This window comes from Triticum urartu, chromosome 7 (assembly GCF_003073215.2).
Source record: "Triticum urartu cultivar G1812 chromosome 7, Tu2.1, whole genome shotgun sequence".
Lineage (NCBI taxonomy): Eukaryota > Viridiplantae > Streptophyta > Magnoliopsida > Poales > Poaceae > Triticum > Triticum urartu.
The window spans coordinates 256,982,229-256,988,788 of NC_053028.1; the positions used below are offsets into that span (position 1 = coordinate 256,982,229).

At 47.7% G+C, this 6,560-nt stretch overlaps 1 long non-coding RNA gene across 1 annotated transcript; it reads left to right on the forward strand.

Moving 5' to 3' along the window:
* Positions 1 to 212: 212 nt before the first annotated feature.
* Positions 213 to 3,437, forward strand: LOC125521400. The gene is made up of 2 exons (XR_007289234.1): positions 213 to 1,667; positions 2,550 to 3,437. It is a non-coding gene; the product is annotated as an uncharacterized LOC125521400 (long non-coding RNA).
* Positions 3,438 to 6,560: the final 3,123 nt, after the last annotated feature.

Sequence of the window (6,560 nt, forward strand, 5' to 3'; positions counted from 1 at the left end):
AAATAGATAGAAAAAATAACACCTGGTATTTTTATCGAATAAACCAGATGCTAATAATGGATAAACAACTTGGCGACTCAATACAGCCCCAAGTAGGAGCGGCTCAAAGTGACGCATCCGTGGCTGGTCCCTCCTTTTTGATGGCAGACTAGGTTCCAATTTGACTGAATTTTCATATGTGCAAACAGCACCCCAGCAGTATAAATGTGGAAGCTTGTATTGTACGTTCACATCATTGCAAAAAATGATGTTGGCGTATGCTCCATATTCGCGGTATAACAACCCCTTTGTAGTGAATATTCTCAGATGGCTACAAACCAAGCAAGCCAAGCTTCGACATGAAGATCGAACCATTCTTCGTCTTTTTTACTCAATCAAACTCCTTGGTCTTTTGTTCTCTAGTGGCGTCCATACCCATAAATATCTCTGGAGATAAGAAGTGAATAACTCTGGTGACAGTTGAAGCAAGTCAACAACTCAACAGTAGAAGAACAGCAGGGTCAGAGCCCCGTGATAGAGGTAGGGTGACTCGTGGTCGGCGGCTCGGCCGTGGCGAGCCACGGCGAGTCAACGGAGCAGGGGGCGGCTGATCCGCAATGGAGGTAGAAAGGCGGCTCAAGGGAGCAGCGCGGCGGTTTAGCGAAGATGGCCACGGGGCGGCGGCTCTAAAGGCCGCGCGTGTAGCAGAAAACAGTGTAGAGGCGGCTCAAGGCCGCAGTGGCACGGCGGCTCTCCGCAAGGATGAGACGGTAGCATAGGCGCGAGGCACCGAGCGACTCAGGAACAAGTATGGACCGGCGAAAGTGGATCCAGCGGGTTAGCTCACGGAGGCGTGGGTGGAGCCGTAACCGGTCCGGAGCAGATGGAGGTGACTTAATAGGGCCCAGCAGAGGAGAGCACGGCGGCGACTTTGTAGTGATGGCGATTTGATGCAGCAGACGGATTTTAACAGTGGTGTCTCTCTAAGCAGTAGTGGTGGATATGCGAGAACGGCGATAGAGAGGACGAGCTCGTTTGCTCTCTCTACATGGACCAATGGAGCAGTTCGGCTGTGGTGGGCCTGTTCGGGCATTAATACACATCTACGGAAATATACGTATGGCCTGAGGCAAGTGTACGCGGGGTAACGGCGGGGCAACGAAGTGTGCTGTTAGTACATAACATAAGCGCGCAGTACAGGATGGGCATAAACGAAAAAAGAAAATATGACAACGCGCATCCACCACATGTTTCCCCGAGAAGAGTAAAAAAAACTATCAATTGAGTGATTTGTGGCGCGCTCCAGAAAGCCGAGAGGTTATGGCGACCGCGGAGGAGGGCGGCGATGGATTCGAGTTCCTAGCAGATCCGGTGGACAGGTATGATCCCTAGTGCAGAAGACGAACTAGTGATTCTGACTCTTTTGCGGCAGCCAACTTAGGTGTGTCCGAGTGTTCTTGCACGTTCCCCTTGGCGGATCTTGGACGCGGCGTCTTCGCTCCCGATGGTGAGCCAGAGGCTAATCTCACACAGTCAGCGGCTGAATCCAGCATGGGAGATGTGGGCGATGTGCCGCTAATCCTGCAATTGGCCATCAACAACGGCTGTGAAGCATTAAGCTTCTCTGCGACGGATTCGCAACAGTCAGCTGGAAAGGATGACCCTCAAGCCCCCGGTTGGACTAAAAGGTAAAAGAGATTGAATCATGTTGAAACTGGAGTGTTCATCTTGGCCATGCTTAACTAGGTATCTACTGCGCTAAAGGCTTATCTGAACGATTTAGATCTCGGAAATTATGATCAGTCTTTTGTGTTGTTCATTCATCTGCAGTACCTTGTTCTGAAAAAATAAGCATCCCTATGCAGATTGAGTTAATTCATTCTGAATGCTTAATTATTTCCCAACGTGCACGAGCCAACCGTAATCTTTTCATCATGGATTCGCCAGTGAACTGTGAGCTGTACTCACTCTAATGAAGTGATAAGTCGCACACGTTGTGTCTCTGAGGCCTTCTGTTTGGATACAACAAACACATGATCTAGTTCAGTTGAGTTTGGTCGGGTCTGTGGCCAAAGCTTCTTATCAGTCCAGTTTCTTTACTCACAATGAACACAACCCGCTGCTTCATTTCTGCTGTGATTTCTTTCCGTTTTGTTACTCGATGATGTATTTTCAATATTCTTAGCGTACTGGTGATACGATTGCGTATTCCAGTCACTTGCAGTATGGGCAGCTTTTATCTTCAGAACTTGAAAATTGAACTAACGGGCTAATTTCTTGGCCCATTTTCAACATGTAAACTTCAGTTGGACCGAGTGCAATTTGGACAATAGCCTCTTTGCTGGTTAGTTCATCTGTTGTTTTAATGTTGATTAAGATTATTATTTTTGGCTTTGTTTCGGATGACAATAATTTCTTTCTTCTACTGCAATCTATTAGTATTAAATACACACTTTTTTCCCAGTATTAGATGTGTCTCCTGAACCTGTTCTGGATTGCCATGCTTAGCGTTAGCTGTCAGCATCATTTTCTAAACCATACATGGTGATCAGTTATATTCTGTATTGTAGGTTCTTGATTTCTTGGGTATAGAGAAAATACCATCAAAGCACATCCTCTAGAGGTGGACGAAAGATGCAATAGATATACTTCCATGCAGTTGGCACACGCACAGAAGACCATATATCGGTTAACTCCATTACATTCGGACATTCAAATCTGTATACTCATGCTTTGGAGGTTGTAAAACTTGGTGATGCAAACCAAATTGCATATGATTATGCAATGGAGCTTCTTAGATCAGCAATGTATAAACTGATCCCTTTAGCTTCTGAGCATGACGGTCTGGGTTTAGAACACAAAATTGAGTTCAACAAGCCAAAAGGTACAGAATTGAGTGTGTTCGTGAACCACAAAAAGTATGCGGGAGTGACGCTGGAGGTAGCGCAGTTGGAAATTTCATTGGTTTAGCAGCTCCAGAACGCAAACGGAAGGCCGGTCGACCAACCAGCAGCAGAGACAAGCCTCCATATGATGATCTCGGTGCAAAGAGCAAAAAAAGTAAGTTTCTGGCACATCTAGATGCTGCAGTATATATGTCGCGAACCAGGGCACAAGAGCACAACATGTCCACAGCGGGGTGAGCTCCCTCAAAAGAAAAGGAAAAAAAGCCAAATGCTCAATATGCGGAGTGGGAGGGCATCGCAAGAACACCTGCAAGTCTGCAACAATCCAAAGATTGTTTACATGTTCCTCAGAAAGCTACACATGAACGACCTGTGGAAATGTGATTAATCCGGTGTATCACTGAACTTCCACCGTTTTTCCCTTGTATGATGATTGCTCACAACCTAGTGGTGTGAAATAAATTATGTATTGTCAGCTTAGGAATTGTGACAATGTTTCCTCTTGTATATGTCTAAAACCTTTGACTTAGATTAATCTGGTTTATCACTGAATTTCCACTGTTTTTCCCTTGTATGATGAGTGCTCAGTATCCAGCTGTGTGAAATAAATTATGTATTGTCAACTTAGAAATTGTGACAATATTTCCTCTTGTATCTGTCCAAAACCTTTGACTTATGTGGCTATGTGTTGCTTAAAACTAACCTCCGTGCATTACTGGGTAATTAAGATCTCATGTTATTTGTGTGTGCTGCTGATGACATGTTCTACTATTGGTGATCAGATTGATTTTCGTCTCTTATTTCCTATTAATTTTTCATCTTCTTTTTTATGATATCTTCCAGAATTGGCCATCAAAGTGTTATCTATGTGTGCTGCTACTTGCCAACAGACACCACCAAATTGATGGATGCAGCGTCGAGGGCGATGGTTGCCTGATGCTGAGCAACAGCCGCCACAGCGAGGGAAGATCCTGTAGCTTCGCTTGCCGCCGATGCCAAATGCGAGGCTTCCGGTGCACCGTTCTGCTGCCCCACGCCCCCACCCCACCATGCATCCGCCGCCTGCATCTGACAACCTTGATTTGGTGCTGCGATTTCCTGCTGACCTTGATTGATTTGCGCTACCGGAGGTGCCGCCGTCCAAGCATAGCCAGGTGTTCCGCGTAGGCTTCCTGCCACATGTAGAAATCACATCCACCTCTCCCCGGCTGCCACGGATTGAAGAATACGACTAAGATATCGAATCCACAAAAAAAAGAGCAAACACTCATTGACTCAAGATCCACTTACTTTGTGATTGTGACACTTGTAGTTGTAGAACCGCTCGCCAGCGAACTGACACGAACGTCATCACTAACCTGCCGCAATCCAGGCACGGGACTACAAGCAGGGCCACCGAATCTGGAGCTTGGTTGGCGTTCGCCATGAGCTGTAGCAAGGGTTCTTTCACTGGATTTTGATGATCGAATGAGCAGATGGGTTGCGGGGTAAGCTAGGATAATAAATGACCTCGCTGGACCGCACACGCACTACTTCCACCATGTGACGGTCACAAGCTTCCAGCAACCACGCCGTGAGGACCAGACGGAGACCAACTCGTATGCCGTACATATACGCAACAAGACCTACCTAAAGTACTTACGGCGCACATCCCCAAAACAACTCGATGGTTGGCGATACCAGGAGCGTGCGCGCTTGTCCACGCCAACCAATTTTCGTGGATATGCGTGGTACTCTCGAGCCGCTGCTGAGCTTGCTTCGTTCATATACACAAGAAAAACGTGGCCGCAATGGTAGGGGCGACACGGCCACTGAGGTGGCAAATCCGGCTTCCTTGATAGCTCTTGCTTTCCATATTTCTATCTTCCTCAATCCGTGTGTGTGTCAGGCAATTGTATGAGAGAATAAAACAGATCTAGTAGTACTCAACAATACTAATCTTCATTACGTACTAGTGAAAGCTTGGGATTTCTCTATGTGGAGTAGCAATATTCTGGTAGATTGGACTGCTTCTTGTCGATAGAGTAGCAATCGGACCCAGCCACTGACCCTACCGCAGAAACTGCTGATAGCTTCGGTTGACTGCCGTAGTAGCTTGGCTTCGGCGAAAAAAATCTTCTCTCGATCTTGGCGAGTTATGATAGTTGCATTGATGCAACCCTAATTTCCTCTGGGCCTTAAATATTGAACACGCCGTTTTTTTAGAACGGCGGCTTTAAATTAATAAAACCCACCACAAGCAGCATCCAACAAGTTTAACGTAGAGAAACAACAGAATAAAAGGGGCCGTAGCCCAAAGTACGGAACATGCAACCGGCCTCAGCCTGATAAGAAAGCCAGCAACAAAGAGTCCAAGCAGCCAGTCCAAAAGCGCCACGAGCAGAATCTTAGTGTCGTGCTTCGAGCTGAATCGTGCGGATCCGCTCCATGGCCTCCATCATCCGATCTGCATCACGCCGTTTCCCCAACGGTGTCCAAGTCTGGAGAAACAAATGACATTTGAAAATAATGTCAGTAGGATGAGCAGGGAACTTGTGTTCGATAGTCATCTTATTACGGGTGGTCCACAATGACCAGCACAGCGCCCCTACGCATCGCCACAGCACGCGCCCGAAGCTACCTCTATGGGCGAGAAGGATTCCACGTAGGTCCGAAACCGTATGGGGATTCCAGTTTTATGCAAATGCCTCACGGACGGCACTCCAAGCAAAACGAGCTACGTGACATTGGAAGAAGATGTGGTTTGCATCTTCATGCGCTCCACATAACGCGCAAGACCCATCCGAAGGGCCGTGTCTAATGGCAATGTTGTTAGAAGAGGGGAGGCGGTCATGAAATAATTGCCAAAGAAAGACTTTGACCTTCAGAGGAATAGACGCTTTCCATAGCCCCCTAGCTATGTCAAGAGTCGGTCCCTCAGTCAGCTTATTGTAAAGCGATTGGACCGTGAACTTTCCGGAACTCGAGAGGGACCAGGAGACCGTGTCGGCCTCAGGGCAGTGAGAGACACCCTGTAAGGCAGTTAGGAGCCCATCCCAACTTGACCGTTCATGGGCGAGGAGTGGTCTTTTGAGAGATATGGGTGGAGGGTTAGTTCTGAGCGCGCCGGCCACCAAAATTTCTACGTTAGTGACTAGTTGGTAAATGGCAAAGTGACTCCGCCAAAGAGGTTCCGACCCAAGCCAGTAGTCGAGCCAAAATCTCGTGGAGTACCCATTCTTAACGCAGAACTTGGCCCCTAACGAGAAGGCAGGCTTAACAGCCTGAATTCCGTTCCAGAAAGGCGATCCCTTCGCCTTTGAGGTGAGAAAATTCCCATCGGGGAAATATTTGGCGCGAAGAATATCGGCCCAAAGCCCCTGTTCGTTCTGGGAAAGTTTCCAAATCCACTTGACAAGGAGCGCTACATTCATGAGTTTGGAGTTGAGGTTCCCTAGGCCACCGAATTTCTTGGGGCGGCAAAGCGCCGCCCACTTGATCAGGTGGTATTTCTTTTTTGTCCCAGTCCCTTCCCAAAGGAACTTAGACCTAGGGGTGTCAAGCTTGGCGTGAACTCCATCAGCCAACAGGAACATGCCCATAGTAAACAAGGGCAGGGAGGACAAACTAGAGTTTGTCAGGATCAGCCTTGCTGCGGGCGATAGAAACCTGCCGTGCCAGGGGCTGACCCGGTTC